The sequence below is a fragment of the Leuresthes tenuis genome, unplaced genomic scaffold, assembly GCF_036924035.1.
Source record: "Leuresthes tenuis unplaced genomic scaffold, fLeuTen1.0.hap1 SCAF_21, whole genome shotgun sequence".
NCBI classification, from domain to species: Eukaryota; Metazoa; Chordata; class Actinopteri; order Atheriniformes; family Atherinopsidae; genus Leuresthes; species Leuresthes tenuis.
The window spans coordinates 15,023,794-15,042,503 of NW_027325375.1; the positions used below are offsets into that span (position 1 = coordinate 15,023,794).

At 41.7% G+C, this 18,710-nt stretch overlaps 2 non-coding genes across 2 annotated transcripts; both read left to right on the plus strand.

The window, feature by feature from the left end:
• Positions 1-16,382: 16,382 nt before the first annotated feature.
• LOC140280702 (U5 spliceosomal RNA) lies at positions 16,383-16,496 on the plus strand. Its single transcript, XR_011909634.1, has one exon. It is a non-coding gene; the product is annotated as a U5 spliceosomal RNA (small nuclear RNA).
• A 308-nt stretch (positions 16,497-16,804) lies between these two features.
• LOC140280462 (U2 spliceosomal RNA) lies at positions 16,805-16,988 on the plus strand. Its single transcript, XR_011909428.1, has one exon. It is a non-coding gene; the product is annotated as a U2 spliceosomal RNA (small nuclear RNA).
• Positions 16,989-18,710: the final 1,722 nt, after the last annotated feature.

Here is an 18,710-nt window from a genome sequence, read left to right on the forward strand (position 1 = left end):
GAGACAACTCACCGACAGCCTCGTACTGATTCGAGACATCATTGATTACGCTAGAGACAGAAACACCCGGCTTGTCATCTTAAATTTAGACTTTGAAAAAGCATTTGATCGGGTCTCGCATCAATATCTCTTTCAGGTGTTGCAGCCATCGAAAAGGGCCCGATTGTTCCTACTTGGTGAGCTTTGCTTGGTTGAGACGCTTGCCCCCCCCCCCCCCCCCCCCCCCCCCCCCCCCCCCTGCTCCTCGGCTGACCAAGTAGAAACAATCTATTCGATGGCTGCCTTGTCTTTTACTCTATGCAAAAGACAAGGCAGCAACAAAAACACCACGAGAATCCCGTATTGAGGCTTTGTTCTGACCGCTCATTCGGTGTCGCGTTTCTTTCAAGCAATTCTCCCGGTTAGCCGACACTCGGCTCGCTCCCATAGCCGTGTTAAAGTCTACTTCGCATTCACTCTCTTTTCTCTGCAGACTCTTGGGATTTTATCTATAAAATGAATTCCTTCACTCAAACTATGTTAAAACTGCTTTGTCGTTCATATTTACCATGTCTAGAAAGATTTAAACAAAAAAAACAACGTTGTACTTTGCAGTAAAAGAAAGAGCAAATCTAAAGTTTCAGGAATCCGAGAATAAGCTTACTTTCATGAGTGCTTCACGATTTCGGATTTTGCTATAAAATGAATTCCTTCACTCAAACTAAATTAAAACTGCTAAACCGCTAATCTGTTACATGTAAGGCAGATGTCAAATTCACCGAAATAGGATCTAAGGGTATTCGGCCAATCGAGCTGTAGCAGCTTCGGTAAAAAAGTATAAGTTGAAGAGTTTGTGAATAAAGGTGTGCGCACACATAGTGAGCTGTAGGAAAATAGGCAGGGAGCAATGCCGGCTGGGGTATATGTTCTTGTATGTTGTCTGACTGTTTGATTTGAATGTGTTGTGTAAGTGTCCTGTTGAATGTTTGGGCTTTGACACTTCACTGTGGTTGTTAACTGTGTGGTGTGTCCTGAAATGTTATATGTTTGGGCTGTGTGACATGCTTAATGCTTGTCAGTAGCTACCCACTTATTCATATATAGCAACTGACAACATAAGAAGTCTGGACATACTTTGATAGTAGTTGTAGAAGTATCCTTATTGATAATAGATAAACTAATTCATAGTGATAGAACAGTAGATGAACAGGTGCCTGCACGTCTCACGAAAATTAAATGGGTGTATGATTGCTGACGGCAGAGCAATACTGCCAAACTTATGAGTTCTTGTGGCAAACTTGATTCAGTGTCTTGACGTGTATACGCTGTTTCGCTGACTTGATTGTCACAAGAAACAAAGTGTGTTTGATAAGATCCGACCATTTTATTACGGGAGGATCAGTATGTATGGATTCTGATGTGACTGATAAACCCATTCGTATCTTAAGCATAATCTAATATGTGAGACAACGCCCTGAAACACAATCAAAAAAAAAAGAAAGAGAGAGAGCGGTTTTGTGTCCCCACAGTCCATAATGTAGAAAAGAGAGAAAAAAGCCTTTCTGATTTGGTGTGTGTGCTCATAGTGCAGAGTGTAGAGAAAAGAAAGCCGTTTTGGTGTCACGGGTGTTGTGACTTACACACACACATTTCTAAATTGAGAAAGGAAATTATTTTAGAGGAAGCACTAGAGTTTAGATCCCACATTTGTTGATAGGCATTCATTTATTTCTTCACTTCTGATGAAGTTTCAACAATAAACAACAAACTTTGTATTATGAGAAAGAACCAGACTCATTCTTCAGGAATCCGAAAATAAGCTCCATTTTATGAGTTATGCACGAATTCGGATTCTCCTATAAAACGAATTCATTAACTCAAACCAAGTTAAGACTGCTTTGTCCTTCATATTTATTCATATCTAATCAAGTTTCAACGATAAACAACGTTGTACTTTGTAGAATGAGAAAGAACTTCTTGAGCAATAAGCATCTCTCGACATATGACGAAATACAGATTTTGCTATAAAATTAATTTCTTCTATCAGCCTTACTTAAAACTGTTTGTCCTCCTTATTTAGCCACTTCAAATCAAGTTTCAACAATTAAAAAAAAATTGTAGTTTGAGAAAGAACAACTTAATCTTCAGCAATCAGTATAAAAAGAGGTGCAAATGCCAACCATACATACCTAAAAGGTGGAGCGGAAGTATTCAGCTGCAAGTAGGTGTGAATGTTCGACCATAATTTGTAAAAAGCGGGTAAGAAAAGGTTCGAATGCCCGACTATATATTAACAAAAGCGGGAGGAGAGGTCTTCGGATGAGAGTGGGTGAGAATTTCCAACCATAATCTATAAAATACGGTGAAAAAAAATATGTGAATGCCTCATAGAACACTAAAAGCGGAAGTGTTCGGCTGCAAGAAGGTGTGAATGTCCGACTATATTTGGTGAAAAGCAGGTGAAGCAAGGTCTGAATGCCAAACGTTACATCATCAAATGCGAGATCAGAGGTGTTTGGCTGCAAGAAGGCCATAGTTTGCCAAAAGCGGGTAAGGTGCGAATGTCCGACTAAATATCAACAAAATTTGGGGCAGAGGTCTTCGGATGCAAGTGGGTGTGAATATCCAACCATACAAGTATGGTGGAGAGGAAGCTGTGAATAGCCGACCATAGTTTGGAAAAAGCGGGTAAGAAAAGGTTTGAATACCCGAACATACACCATCAAAAGGGAGCGGAGGTGTTCCGCTGTACGAAGGTGTGAATGTCCGACCATAGTTGGTAAAAAGCGGGTAAGAAAAGGTTAAAATACCCGACTGTACACAATCAATAGCGGGAGCGGATTTGTTCGGCTACAAGAAGGTGTGAAAGTCCGACCATGGTTTGTAAAAAGTGGGTAAGAAAAGGTGCGAATGTCCGACAATGTATGATCAAAAGAGAGAGCGGAGGTTTTCGGATACAAGAAGGTTTGAATGTCCCACCATAGTTTGTAAAAAGCGGGTAAGAAAAGGTGCGAATGCCCGACTATACACCATCAAAAGCGGGAGCAGAGGTGTTCCGCTGTAAGACGGTGTGAATGTCCGACCATAGTTGGTAAAAAGCGGGTAAGAAAAGGTTAAAATACCCGACTGTACACAATCAATAGCAGGAGCGGAGTTGTTCGGCTACAAGAAGGAGTGAAAGTCCGAAAATGGTTTGTAAAAACCGGGAAGAAAAGGCTCGAAAGCCCGACTATACACCATCAAAAAGAAGGTTTGAATGTCCATCAATAATTGCTTTAAAACAAGAAAGTAAATTTTCGAATATCAAACCGTACATGATCATAAGCGGGAGAGGAGGTGTTCCGCTGTAAGACGGTGTGAATGTCCGATCATAGTTGGTAAAAAGCGGGAAAGAAAAGGTTAAAATACCCGACTGTACACAATCAAAAGAGGGAGCGGAGTTGTTCAGCTAAGAGAAGGTGTGAAAGTCCGACCATGGTTTGTAAAAAGCGGGTAAGAAAAGGTTCGTATGCCCGAATATACACTATCAAAACCGGAAGTGTAGGTGTTCGGCTGCAAGAAGGTGTGAACGTCCGACCAAAGTTTGTAAAAAAGCAGTTAAGAAAAGGTTCGAATATCTAACCAAACATAATCAAAAGCGGGAGCAGAGCTGTTCGACTGCAAGTAGGTGTGAATGTCAGAGAATAATTTGCAAAAAGCTGATGAGAAAGGGTGAGAAATCCCGACTATACACCATCAAATGCGGTAGCCTAGTTGTTTGGCTGTGAGTAGGTGTGAATCTCCAACCATAATTGATGAAAAATGTGTTAGAAAAGGTAAAAATGCCGGTCCATACATCATCAAAATCGGGAGAGGTGGTGTTCAGCTGCAAGAAGGTCTAAATGTCCATCAATAATTGCTAGAAAACATGAAAGAAAATTTTCGAAAATCAAACCACACATGATCATAAGTGGGAGAAGAGGTGTTCAGCTGCAAGAAGGTGTGAATGTCCACCCATAATACCTGAAAAAATGGTAAAAAAAAGGTGCGAATGCCCAACCATACATCATCAAAAGCAGGAGTGCATGTGTTCGGCTACAAGAAGGTGTGAACGTCCAACCAAAGTTTGTAAAAAGCAGTTAAGAAAAGGTTCGAATATCCAACCAAACATAATCAAAAGCAGGAGCAGAGCTGTTCGACTGCAAGTAGGTGTGAATGTCAGATCATAATTTGCAAAAAGCTGATGAGAAAGGGTGAGAATGCCCGACTATACACCATCAAATGCGGGAGCGGAGTTGTTCAGCTGTGAGTAGGTGTGAATGTCAGATCATAATTGCTGAAAAATGTGTTAGAAAAGGTAAGAATGCCGGTCCATACATCATCAAAAGCGAGAGAGGTTGTGTTCGGCTGCAAGTAGGTGTGACTCTTCGACTAAAGTTTGTAAAAAGTGGGTAAGACAAGGTGCGAATGCCTGACAATGTATGATCAAAAGCGGGAGCGGAGGTGTTCAGCTGCAAGAAGGTCTACATGTCCATCAATAATTGCTAGAAAACATGAAAGAAACTTTTCGAAAATCAAACCGCACATGATCATAAGTGGGATAGGAGGTGTTCAGCTGCAAGGTGTGAATGTCCACCAATAATTCCTGAAAAATGGGCAAAAAAAAGGTGTGAATGCCCAACCATACATCATCAAAAGCAGGAGTGGAAGTGTTCGGCTACAAGAAGGTGTGAATGTCCAGCCATAATTACTCACAAACGGGTAAGAAAAGGTAGTTTTGCCAGACCATATATGATCAAAACAGGGAGCGGAGGTGGTTCAGCTGCAAGAAGGTTTGAATGTCCGACTAAAGTTCAAATATATTAAAGAAAGCGGGAGGAGAGGTCTTCGGATGAGAGTGGTTGAAAATTTCCGACCATAATGTATAAAATGCGGTGAAAAAAAGGTGTGATAGAACACTAAAAGGTGGAGCGGAAGTGTTCGGCTGCAAGAAGGTGTGAATGTCCGACTATATTTGGTGAAAAGCAGGTGAAGCAAGGTCTGAATGCCAAACGTTAAATCATCAAATGCGAGATCAGAGGTGTTTGGCTGCAAGAAGGCCATAGTTTGCCAAAAGCGGGTAAGGTGCGAATGTCCGACTAAATATCAAAAAAATTTGGGGCAGAGGTCTTCGGATGCAAGTGGGTGTGAATATCCAACCATACAAGTATGGTGGAGAGGAAGCTGTGAATAGCCGACCATAGTTTGGAAAAAGCGGGTAAGAAAAGGTTTGAATACCCGAACATACACCATCAAAAGGGAGCGGAGGTGTTCCGCTGTACGAAGGTGTGAATGTCCGACCATAGTTGGTAAAAAGCGGGTAAGAAAAGGTTAAAATACCCGACTGTACACAATCAATAGCGGGAGCGGATTTGTTCGGCTACAAGAAGGTGTGAAAGTCCGACCATGGTTTGTAAAAAGTGGGTAAGAAAAGGTGCGAATGTCCGACAATGTATGATCAAAAGAGAGAGCGGAGGTTTTCGGATACAAGAAGGTTTGAATGTCCCACCATAGTTTGTAAAAAGCGGGTAAGAAAAGGTTCGAATGCCCGACTATACACCATCAAAAGCGGGAGCAGAGGTGTTCCGCTGTAAGACGGTGTGAATGTCCGACCATAGTTGGTAAAAAGCGGGTAAGAAAAGGTTAAAATACCCGACTGTACACAATCAATAGCAGGAGCGGAGTTGTTCGGCTACAAGAAGGAGTGAAAGTCCGAAAATGGTTTGTAAAAACCGGGAAGAAAAGGCTCGAAAGCCCGACTATACACCATCAAAAAGAAGGTTTGAATGTCCATCAATAATTGCTTTAAAACAAGAAAGTAAATTTTCGAATATCAAACCGTACATGATCATAAGCGGGAGAGGAGGTGTTCCGCTGTAAGACGGTGTGAATGTCCGACCATAGTTGGTAAAAAGCGGGTAAGAAAAGGTTAAAATACCCGACTGTACACAATCAATAGCGGGAGCGGAGTTTTTCGGCTACTAAAAGGTGTGAAAGTCCGACCCTGGTTTGTAAAAAGTGGGTAAGAAAAGGTTCGAATGCCCGAACATATACCATCAAAAGAGGGAGTGGAGGTGTTCCGCTGTAAGACGGTGTGAATGTCCGATCATAGTTGGTAAAAAGCGGGTAAGAAAAGGTTAAAATACCCGACTGTACACAATCAAAAGAGGGAGCGGAGTTGTTCAGCTAAGAGAAGGTGTGAAAGTCCGACCATGGTTTGTAAAAAGCGGGTAAGAAAAGGTTCGTATGCCCGAATATACACTATCAAAACCGGAAGTGTAGGTTTTCGGCTGCAAGAAGGTGTGAACGTCCGACCAAAGTTTGTAAAAAAGCAGTTAAGAAAAGGTTCGAATATCTAACCATACATCATCAAAAGCGGGAGAGGTGGTGTTCGGCTGCAAGTAGGTGTGAATGTCCATTAATAATTGCTTTAAAACATGAAAGAAAATTTTCGAATATCAAACCTTACATGATCATTAGCGGGAGAGGAGGTGTTCAGCTGCAAGAAGATGTGAATATCCACCTATAATTACTGAAAAATGGGTAGGAAAAGATGCGAATGTCCAACCATAAATCATCAAAAGCAGGAGTGGAGTTGTTCAGCTACAAGAAGGTATGAAAGTCCAACCATGGTTTGTAAAAAGCGGGTAAGAGAAGGTTCGAATACCCGAATATATACCATCAAAAGCGGAAGCGGGGGTGTTCGGCTGCAAGAAGGTGTGAACGTCCGACCAAAGTTTGTAAAAAGCAGTTAAGAAAAGGTTTGAATATCCAACCGAACATAATCAAAAGCGGGAGCAGAGCTGTTCGACTGCAAGTAGGTGTGAATGTCAGATCATAATTGCTGAAAAATGTGATAGAAAAGACTAGAATGCCGGACAATACATCATCAAAAGCGGGAGAGGTGGTTTTTCGGCTGCAAGTAGGTGTGAATGTCCAGCCATAATTACTCACAAACGGGGGAAGAAAAGGTAGTATTTCCAGACCACACATGATCAAAACAGGGAATGGAGGTGGTTCAGCTGCAAGGTGTGAATGTCTGACTAAAGTTTGTAAAAACCGTGTAAGACAAGGGGCGAATGCCCGACAATGTATGATCAAAAGAGGGAGCGGAGGTTTTCGGCTGCAAGTTCTGAATGTCCAACCATAATTTGTAAAAATCGGGGAAGAAAAGGCTCGAAAGCCCTACTATACACCATCAAAAGCGGGAGCAGAGGTGTTCAGGTGCAAGAAGGTCTGAATGTCCGACCAATAATTACTGAAAAATGGGTAAGAAAAGGTGCGAATGCCAAATCATACATCATCAAAAGCAGGAGCGGATGTGTTCGGCTACAAGAAGGTTTGAATGTCCAACCATAGTAAGTAATAGGTGGGTAAGAAAAGGCTCGAATGCCCGACTATACACCATCAAAAGCGGAAGCGGAGGTGTTCGGCTGCAAGACGGTGTGAACGTCCGACCAAAGTTTGTAAAAAGCATTAAGAAAATGTTCGAATATCCAACCAAACATAATCAAAAGGGGGAGCAGAGCTGTTCGACTTCAAGTAGGTGTGAATATCAGATCATAATTTGCAAAAAGCTGATGAGAAAGGGTGAGAATGCCCGACTATACACTATCAAATGTGGGAGCGGAGGTGTTCCTCTGTGAGTAGGTGTGAATGTCCGACCATAATTGCTAAAAAATGTGTTAGAAAAGGTAAGAAGGCCGGACCATATATCATCAAAAGCGGGAGAGGTTGTGTTCGGCTGCAAGAAGGTGTGAATGTCCAGCCATAATTACTCACAAACGGGTAAGAAAAGGTACTATTGCCAGACCATATATGATCAAAACAGGGAGCGGAGGTGGTTCAGCTGCAAGAAGGTTTGAATGTCCGACTAAAGTTTGTAAAAAGCGGGTAAGACAAGGTGTGAATGCCCGACAATGTATGATCAAAAGAGGAGCGGAGGTTTTCGGCTGCAAGAAGGTCTGAATGTCCACCCATAATTACTGAAAAATGGGTAAGAAAAGGTGCGAAAGCCCAACCGCACACGCAAACTAAGTTAACACTGCTTTGTCCTTCATATGTACCCATTTCTACATATATTTCAAGCATAAACTTCCTCATATTACCCTGAATGAGAAAGAGCCACACTTGTGAGTAAGCCATACCTCCCTTTTGAGGAGTTCTGCATGATTTGGGATTTTATCTATAAAATTAATTCCTTCACTCAAACTATGTTAAAACGGCTTTTACCTTCATATATATCAATGTCTCGATAGATTTAAACAAAAAAACAACGTTGTACTTTGCAATAAAAGAAAGAGCAAATCAAAAGTTCTAGGAATCCGACAATAAGCATATTTTCATGAGTTCTGCACGATTTCGGATTTTATGTATAAAATGAATTCATTCACTCAAACCAAGTTAAAACTGCTTTTTCCTTCATATTTATCAATGTCTAGATCGACTTCAACAAAGAACAACATTGTATTTTGCAGTAGAAGAAAGAGCAAAACTGAAGGATCAGGAATCCGAGAATAAGCTTCTTTTCATACGTTCTGCATGATTTGGGATTTTATGTATAAAATGAATTCCTTCACTCAAACTAAGTTAACACTGCTTTGTCCTTCATATGTACCCATTTCTACATATATTTCAAGCATAAACTTCCTCATACTACCCTGAATGAGAAAGAACCACACTTGTGATTAAGCCATACGCCCCTTTTGAGGAGTTCTGCATGATTTGGGATTTTATCTATAAAATCAATTCCTTCACTCAAACTATGTTAAAACGGCTTTTACCTTCATATTTATCAATGTCTCGATATATTCAAACAAAAAAAACAACGTTGTACTTTGCAGTAAAAGAAAGAGCCAATCAAAAGTTTTAGGAATCCGAGAATAAGCTTATTTTCATGAGTTCTGCACGATTTCGGATTTTATGTATAAAATGAATTAATTCACTCAAACCAAGTTAAAACTGCTTTTTCCTTCATATTTATCAATGTCTAGATCGACTTCAACAAAGAACAACATTGTATTTTGCAGTAGAAGAAAGAGCAACACTGAAGGATCAGGAATCCGAGAATAAGCTTATTTTCTTATGGGCAAGTGGGAACTGCTTTGTCCTTCATATTTATCAATGTGTAGATGGATTTCAACTTCTTCTACTGCAAAAACCAATGTTTTTCTTTGTTGAAGTCGATCTAGACATTGATGAATATGGAAGGACAAAGCAGTTTTAACTTGGTTTGAGCAAAGCAATTCATTTTATAGCAAAATCCGAAATCGTGCAGAACTCATGAAAGCAGGCTTATACTCGGATTCCTGAAACTTTAGATTTGCTCTTTCTTTTACTGCAAAGTACAACGTTGTTTTTTTGTTTAAATATTTCTAGACATGGTAAATATGAAGGACAAATCAGTTTTAACATAGTTTGAGTGAAGTAATGCATTTTATAAGCAAAATCCCAAATCATGCAGAACTCACGAAATGCTTTTTCTCGCTTTTCACTGCTTTTTACAAACTTTGGTCGGACGTTCACACCTTCTTGCATCCGAACACCTCCGCTTCCGCTTTTGATGATGTATATTCGGGCATTTGAACCTTTTTTTACCCGCTTTTTACAAACCATTGTCGGACTTTCACACCTTCTTGCAGCCGAACACCACCTCTCCCGCTTTTGATGATGTATGGTCCAGTATTCTTACCTTTTCTAACACATTTTTCAGCAATTATGGTCGGACATTCACACCTACTCACAACTGGACACCTCCGCTCCCGCTTTTGATCATACAATGTCGGGACATCGCTCCTTGTCTTACCAGCTTTTTACAAACTTTAGTCGAACATTCACACATTCTTGCAGCTGAACACCTCCGCTCCCGCTTTTGATGATGTATAGTCGGGCTTTCGAGCCTTTTCTTACCCGGTTTTTACAAATTATGGTTGGACATTAACACCTTGCAGCAAACCTCCGCTCCCTGTTTTGATCATGTATGGTCTGGCAATACTACCTTTTCTTCCCCCGTTTGTGAGTAATTATGGCTGGACATTCACACCTACTTGCAGTCGAACAGCTCTGCTCCCGCTTTTGATTATGTTTGGTTGGATATTCGAACCTTTTCTTAACTGCTTTTTACAAACCATGGTTGGACTTTCACACCTCCTTGTAGCCGAACAACTCCGCTCCCGCTATTGATTGTGTACAGTCGAGTATTTTAACCTTTTCTTACCCGCTTTTTACCAACTATGGTCGGACATTCACACCGTCTTACAGCGGAACACCTCCGCTCCCGCTTTTTATGGTGTATAGTCGGGCATTCGAACCTTTTCTTACCCGCTTTTTACAAACTATGGTAGGACATTCAAACCTTCGTGTATCCGAAAACCTCCGCTCTCTCTTTTCATCATACATTGTCGGACATTCGCACCTTTTCTTACCCGCTTTTTACAAACCATGGTTTGGACTGTCACACCTTCTTGTAGCCGAACACATCCGCTCCCGCTATTGATTGTGTACAGTCGGGTATTTTAACCTTTTCTTACCCGCTTTTTACCAAGTATGGTCGGACATTCACACCTTCGTACAGCGGAACACCTCCGCTCCCTCTTTTGATGGTGTATGTTCGGGCACTCGAACCTTTTCTTACCCGCTTTTTACAAACTATGGTCAGACATTCAAACCTTCTTGTAGCCGAACACATCCACTCCTGCTTTTGATGATGGGTATTCAAACCTACTTGTTGCCCGCTTTTCATTAATTATGGGTGGACATACACACCTTGTCGCAGCCAAACACCTCCGCTCCCTGTTTTGATCATGTATGATTGGACATTCGCACCTTTTCTCACCCGCTTTTTACTATGGTCGGCCATTCACAGCTTCCTCTCCACCATACTTGTATGGTGGGATATTCACACCCACTTGCATCCGAAGACCTCCGCCCCCACTTTTGTTGATATTTAGTCGGTCATTCGCAGCTTACCCGCTTTTGGCAAACTATGGCCTTCTTGCAGCCAAACACCTCTGATCTCGTTTTTGATGATGTAAGGTTGGGCATTCAGACCTTGCTTCACCTGCTTTTCACCAAATATAGTCGAACAGTCACACCTTCTTGCAGCCGAACACTTCTGCTCCACCTTTTAGTGTTCTATGGGGTATTCACACCTTTTTTTTCACCGCATTTTATTGATTATGGTTGGAAATTCTCACCCACTCTTATCCGAAGACCTCTCCTCCTGCTTTTGTTAATATATAGTCGGGCATTCAAACCTTTTCTTACCCGCTTTTTACAAATTATGGTCGAACATTCACACCTACTTGCAGCCGAACACCTCCGCTCCCGCTTTTGATGGTGTATAGTCGGGCTTTCGAGCCTTTTCTTCCCCGGTTTTTACAAATTATGGTTGTATATTCAGACCTTGCAGCCGAAAACCTCCGCTCCCTCATTTGATCATACGTTGTCAGGCATTCGCACCTTGTCTTACCCGCTTTTTATAAACTTTAGTCAGACATTCACACCTTGCAGCTGAACCACCTCCGCTCCCTGTTTTGATAATGTATGGTCTGGCAATACTACCTTTTCTTACCGGTTTGTGAGTAATTATGGCTGGACATTCACATCTACTTGCAGCCGAACACCACTTTTCCCGCTTTTGATGATGTATGGTCCGGCATTCTAGTCTTTTCTAACACATTTTTCAGATATTATGGTTTGACATTCACACCTACTCACAGCCGAACACTTCCGCTCCCGCTTTTGATTATGTTTGGTTGGATATTCGAAACTTTTCTTCACTGCTTTTTACAAACTTTGGTCGGACATTCACACCTTCTTGCAGCCGAACACCTCCGCTTCCGCTTTTGATGGTATATATTCGGGCATTCGAACCTTTTCTTACCCGCTTTTTACAAACCATGGTCGGACTGTCACACCTTCTTGTAGCCGAACAACTCAGCTCCCGCTATTGATTGTGTACAGTCGGGTATTTTAACCTTTTCTTACCCGCTTTATACCAACTATTGTTGGACATTCACACCGTCTTACAGCGGAACACCTCCGCTCCCTCTTTTGATGGTGTATGTTCGGGCATTCGAACCTTTTCTTACCCGCATTTTACGAACTATGGTCGGACATTCAAACCTTCTTTTAGCCGAACACATCCACTCCTGCTTTTGATGATGTATGGTTGAGCATTCGCACCTTTTCTTACCCATTTTTTACAAACTATGGTCGGACATTCACACCTTCTTGCAGCTGAACACCTCCTCTCCCGCTTATGATGATGTGTGGTTTGATATTCGAAAATTTTCTTTCATGTTTTCTAGCAATTATTGATGGACATTCAGACCTTCTTGCAGCTGAACACCTCCGCTCCCGCTTTTGATGATGTATAGTCGGGCTTTCGAGCCTTTTCTTCCCCGGTTTTTACAAAATTATTGTTGGACATTCAGACCTTCTTGCAGCCGAAAACCTCCGCTCCCTCTTTTGATCATACATTGTCGGGCATTCGCACCTTCTCTTACCCGCTTTTTACAAACCAGGGTCGGACTTTCACACCTTTTAGTAGCCGAAAAACTCCGCTCCCGCTATTGATTGTGTACAGTCGGGTATTTTCACCTTTTCTTACCCGCTTTTTACCAACTATGGTCAGACATTCACACCTTCTTACAGTGGAACACCTCCGCTCCCTCTTTTGATGGTGTATGTTCGGGCATTCGAACCTTTTCTTACCCGTTTTTTACAAACTATGGTCGGACATTAAAACCTTCTTGTAGCCGAACACATCCACTCCTGCTTTTGATGATGTATGGTTGGGCATTCGTACCTTTTCTTACCCATTTTGCAGTAATTATGGGTGGACATTCACACCTTTTTGCATTTTAACACCTCCTCTCCCGCTTATGATCATGTGCGGTTTGATATTCGAAAATTCTCTTCCATGTTTTCTAGCAATTATTGATGGACATTCAGACCTTCTTGCAGCTGAACACCTCCGCTCCAGCTGTTGATGGTGTATAGTCGGGCTTTCGAGCCTTTTCTTCCCCGATTTTTACAAATTATGGATGGACATTCAGACCTTCTTTCAGCCGAAAACCTCCGCTCCCTTTTTTGATCATACATTGTCGGGCATTCGCACCTTTTCTTACCCGCTTTTTACAATTCATGGTCGGACTTTCACACCTTTTAGTAGCGGAAAAACTCTGCTCCCGCTATTGATTGTGTACAATAGGGTATTTTAACCTTTTCTTACCTGCTTTTTGCCAATTATGGTTGGACATTCACACCTTCTTACAGCGGAACACATCCACTCCTGCTTTTGATGATGGGTATTCAAACCTACTTGTTGCCCGCTTTTCATTAATTATGGGTGTACATACACACCTTGTCGCAGCCAAACACCTCCGGTCCCTGTTAGGATCATGTATGGTTGGGCATTCGTACCTTTTCTTACCCATTTTGCAGTAATTATGGGTGGACATTCACACCTTCTTGCATTTGAACACCTCCTCTCCCGCTTATGATCATGTGCGGTTTGATATTCGAAAATTCTCTTCCATGTTTTCTAGCAATTATTGATGGACATTCAGACCTTCTTGCAGCTGAACACCTCCGCTCCAGCTGTTGATGGTGTATAGTCGGGCTTTCGAGCCTTTTCTTCCCAGATTTTTACAAAATATGGATGGACATTCAGACCTTGTTTCAGCCGAAAACCTCCTCTCCCTCTTTTGATCATACATTGTCGGGCATTCACACCTTTTCTTACCCGCTTTTTACAAACCATGGTCGGACTTTCACACCTTTTAGTAGCGGAACAACTCTGCTCCCGCTATTGATTGTGTACAATCGGGTATTTTAACCTTTTCTTACCTGCTTTTTGCCAACTATGGTCGGACATTCACACCTTCTTACAGCGGAACACCTCCGCTCCCTCCTTTGATGGTGTATGTTCGGGCATTCAAACCTTTTCTTACCCGCTTTTTACAAACTATGGTCAGACATTCACACCTTCTTGCAGCCGAACACTTCCGCTCTACCTTTTAGTGTTCTATGGGGTATTCACACCTTTTTTTTCACCGCATTTTATAGATTATGGTTGTAAATTCTCACCCACTCGTATCCGAAGACCTCTCCTCCTGCTTTGGTTAATATATAGTCGGGCATTCGAACCTTTTCTTACCCGCTTTTTACAAATTATGGTTGAACATTCACACCTACTTGCAGCCGAACACCTCCGCTCCCGCTTTTGATGGTGTATAGTCGGGCTTTCGAGCCTTTTCTTCCCCGGTTTTTACAAATTATGGTTGGACATTCAGACCTTGCAGCCGAAAACCTCCGCTCCCTCTTTTGATCATACATTGTCAGGCATTCGCACCTACTTGCAGCCGAATACTTCCGCTCCACCTTTTAGTGATGTATGGTTGGCATTTGCACCTTTTCTTACCCTTTCTTACCCTACTGATTGCTTAAGATGAAGTTGTTTTTTCTCAAACTACAACATTTTTTTAATTGTTGAAACTTGATTTGAAGTGGATAAATAAGGAGGACAAACAGTTTTAAGTCAGGCTGATAGAAGGAATTAATTTTATAGCAAAATCTGTATTTCGTCATATGTCGAGAGATGCTTATTGCTGAAGAAGTTACTTCTCATTTTACAAAGTACAACGTTGTTTATCGTTGAAACTTGATTAGACATGAATAAATATGAAGGACAAAGCAGTCTTAACTTGGTTAGAGTTAAGGAATTCGTTTTATAGGAGAATCCGAATTCGTGCATAACTCGTAAAATAGAGCTTATTTTCGGATTCCTGAAGAATGAGTCTGGTTCTTTCTCATAATACAAAGTTTGTTGTTTATTGTTGAAACTTCATCAGAAGTGAAGAAATAAATGAATGCCTATCAACAAATGTGGGATCTAAACTCTAGTGCTTCCTCTAAAATAATTTCCTTTCTCAATTCAGAAATGTGTGTGTGTAAGTCACAACACCCGTGACACCAAAACGGCTTTCTTTTCTCTCTTTTCTCTACACTCTGCACTGTGAGCACACACACCAAATCAGAAAGGCTTTTTTCTCTCTTTTCTACATTATGGACTGTGGGGACACAAAACCGCTCTCTCTTTTTTTTTTTATCGTGTGCCAGGGCGTTGTCTCACGTATTAGATTATGCTTAAGATACGAATGGGTTTATCAGTCACATCAGAATCTATACATACTGATCCTCCCGTAATAAAATGGTCGGATCTTATCAAACACACTTTGTTTCTTGTGACAATCAAGTCAGCGAAACAGCGTATACACGTCAAGACACTGAATCAAGTTTGCCACAAGAACTCATAAGTTTGGCAGTATTGCTCTGCCGTCAGCAATCATACACCCATTTTATTTTCGTGAGACATGTGCAGGCACCTGTTCATCTACTGTTCTATCACTATGAATTAGTGATCTATTATCAATAAGGATACTTCTACAACTACTATCAAAGTATGTCCGGACTTCTTATGTTGTCAGTTGCTATATATGAATAACTGGGTAGCTACTGACAAGCATTAAGCATGTCACACAGCCCAAACATATAACATTTCAGGACACACCACACAGTTAACAACCACAGTGAAGCGTGTCAAAGCCCAAACATGTAACATTGAACAGGACACTTACACAACACATTCAAATCAAACAGTCAGACAACATACAAGAACATATACCCCAGCCGGCATTGCTCCCTGCCTATTTTCCTACAGCTCACTATGTGTGCGCACACCTTTATTCACAAACTCTTCAACTTATACTCTTTTACCGAAGCTGCTACAGCTCGATTGGCCGAATACCCTTAGATCCTATTTCGGTGAATTTGACATCTGCCTTACATGTAACAGATTAGCGGTTTAGCAGTTTTAATTTAGTTTGAGTGAAGGAATTCATTTTATAGCAAAATCTGAAATCGTGAAGAACTCATGAAAGTAAGCTTATTCTCGGATTCCTGAAACTTTAGATTTGCTCTTTCTTTTACTGCAAAGTACAACGTTGTTTTTTTTTGTTTAAATCTTTCTAGACATGGTAAATATGAAGGACAAAGCAGTTTTAACATAGTTTGAGTGAAGGAATTCATTTTATAGATAAAATCCCAAGAGTCTGCTGAGAAAAGAGAGTGAATGCGAAGTAGACTTTAACACGGCTCTGGGAGCGAGCCGAGTGTGGGCTAACCGGGAGAATTGCTTGAAAGAAACGCGACACCGAATGAGCGGTCTGAACAAAGCCTCAATACGGTGTTCCCGTGGTGTTTTTGTTGCTGCCTTGTCGATTGCACAGGGGCAAGCGTTTCAACCAAAAAACGCTCACCATGGGGAAGGTGGCTATGGCAACTAGCCTGATGCCCTGCTCCCGCAGTGACGGATAATCGTACTCTGGTTTCTCTTCATAACATACAAGTCTTTCGCCTTTTACTAAAGACTTTCGTGGAGAGCAGCACTAATGAGTTGTTTCTATTTTTGGCAGGCTTTACCTTTGCGGGTGAAGCCCTTTCTGTCTGTGCAAAAGAAATCTTGTTACTGTGCAGAGTGACTTCTCTGAGTAGAGTCGCCTTACTTGTTGCGATTGTGCCGATGTTCGAAGCTGGAGTGCAAAGTTGTTGCTTGAATGGTGCTTGCTGGAGCATGCGGGAGTGCAAAGTTATACCATTTAAAAGGGCTGAAGAGTGCTCAGTGCAACGGGTGGGCGGAGGTGCAACGTGACACTCTGGCCACCTATGGCCATAAAAAGAACACTGCTACAAGTGCGCATTGTGCCAGCAAGGGCCCCCGGACCTGAAACAGTGGACAGTTATCGCTTCTCGGCCTTTTGGCTAAGATCAAGTGTAGTATCTGTTCTTATCAGTTTAATATGTCCTCTATACGAGGACTACATATTAAATGGATTTTTAAGAATAGGAGTTGAAAAAGAAGCTTGCTCCGTTCACTCCAAGCATCGACCCAGTACTGCAGTGCCGCTGGGAACGGTGCGCTCTTCTCTGCTCTTGTGAAAAAGCAAACAGCGGTGCAGGATGGAAGTTTCAGGGAGCCCAAGATGAAACTTTCTTTTAATCTGCTGAGAAAAGAGAGTGAATGCGAAGTAGACTTTAACAGAGCTCTGGGAGCGAGCCGAGTGTGGGCTAACCGGGAGAATTGCTTGAAAGAAACGCGACACCGAATGAGTGGTCAGAACAAAGCCTCAATACGGTGTTCCCGTGGTGTTTGTGGCTGCCTTGTCTTTTGCACAGAGTAAAAGACAAGGCAGCCATCGAATAGGGCCCGATTGTTCCTACTTGGTCAGCCGAGGAGCAAGGGGGGGGAGCAAGCGTCTCAACCAAGCAAATCTCACCAAGTAGGAACAATCGGGCCCTATTCGATGGCTGCAACACCTGAAAGAGATATTGATGCGAGACCCGATCAAAAGCTTTTTGAAAGTCTAAATTTAAGATGACAAGCCGGGTGTTTCTGTCTCTAGCGTAATCAATGATGTCTCGAATCAGTACGAGGCTGTCGGTGAGTTGTCTCTCTGAGATGGCACAAGCCTGGTCTGGGTGAATTACCTCCTCTAAAACAGAGGACATCCGTGTCGTTAAAACCTTGCTAAAAAGTTTACAGTCAAAGTTTAAACGTGTGATGGGCCTCCAATTCTTTAGGTCAGTCTTATCATTTTTATCAGAAGTGAAGAAATAAATGAATGCCTATCAACAAATGTGGGATCTAAACTCTAGTGCTTCCTCTAAAATAATTTCCTTTCTCAATTTAGAAATGTGTGTGTGTAAGTCACAACACCCGTGACACCAAAACGGCTTTCTTTTCTCTACACTCTGCACTATGAGCACACACAACAAATCAGAAAGGGTTTTTTCTCTCTTTTCTACATTATGGACTGTGGGGACACAAAACCGAATGAATGAATTCCTTCACTCAAACTAAATTAAAACTGCTAAACCGCTAATCTGTTACATGTAAGGCAGATGTCAAATTCACCGAAATAGGATCTAAGGGTATTCGGCCAATCGAGCTGTAGCAGCTTTGGTAAAAGAGTATAAGTTGAAGAGTTTGTGAATAAAGGTGTGCGCACACATAGTGAGCTGTAGGAAAATAGGCAGGGAGCAATGCCGGCTGGGGTATATGTTCTTGTATGTTGTCTGACTGTTTGATTTGAATGTGTTGTGTAAGTGTCCTGTTGAATGTTTGGGCTTTGACACTTCACTGTGGTTGTTAACTGTGTGGTGTGTCCTGAAATGTTATATGTTTGGGCTGTGTGACATGCTTAATGCTTGTCAGTAGCTACCCACTTATTCATATATAGCAACTGACAACATAAGAAGTCTGGACATACTTTGATAGTAGTTGTAGAAGTATCCTTATTGATAATAGATAAACTAATTCATAGTGATAGAACAGTAGATGAACAGGTGCCTGCACGTCTCACGAAAATAAAATGGGTGTATGATTGCTGACGGCAGAGTAATACTGCCAAACTTATGAGTTCTTGTGGCAAACTTGATTCAGTGTCTTGACGTGTATACGCTGTTTCGCTGACTTGATTGTCACAAGAAACAAAGTGTGTTTGATAAGATCCGACCATTTTATTACGGGAGGATCAGTATGTATGGATTCTGATGTGACTGATAAACCCATTCGTATCTTAAGCATAATCTAATACGTGAGACAACGCCCTGGCACACAATCAAAAAAAAAAGAGAGAGCGGTTTTG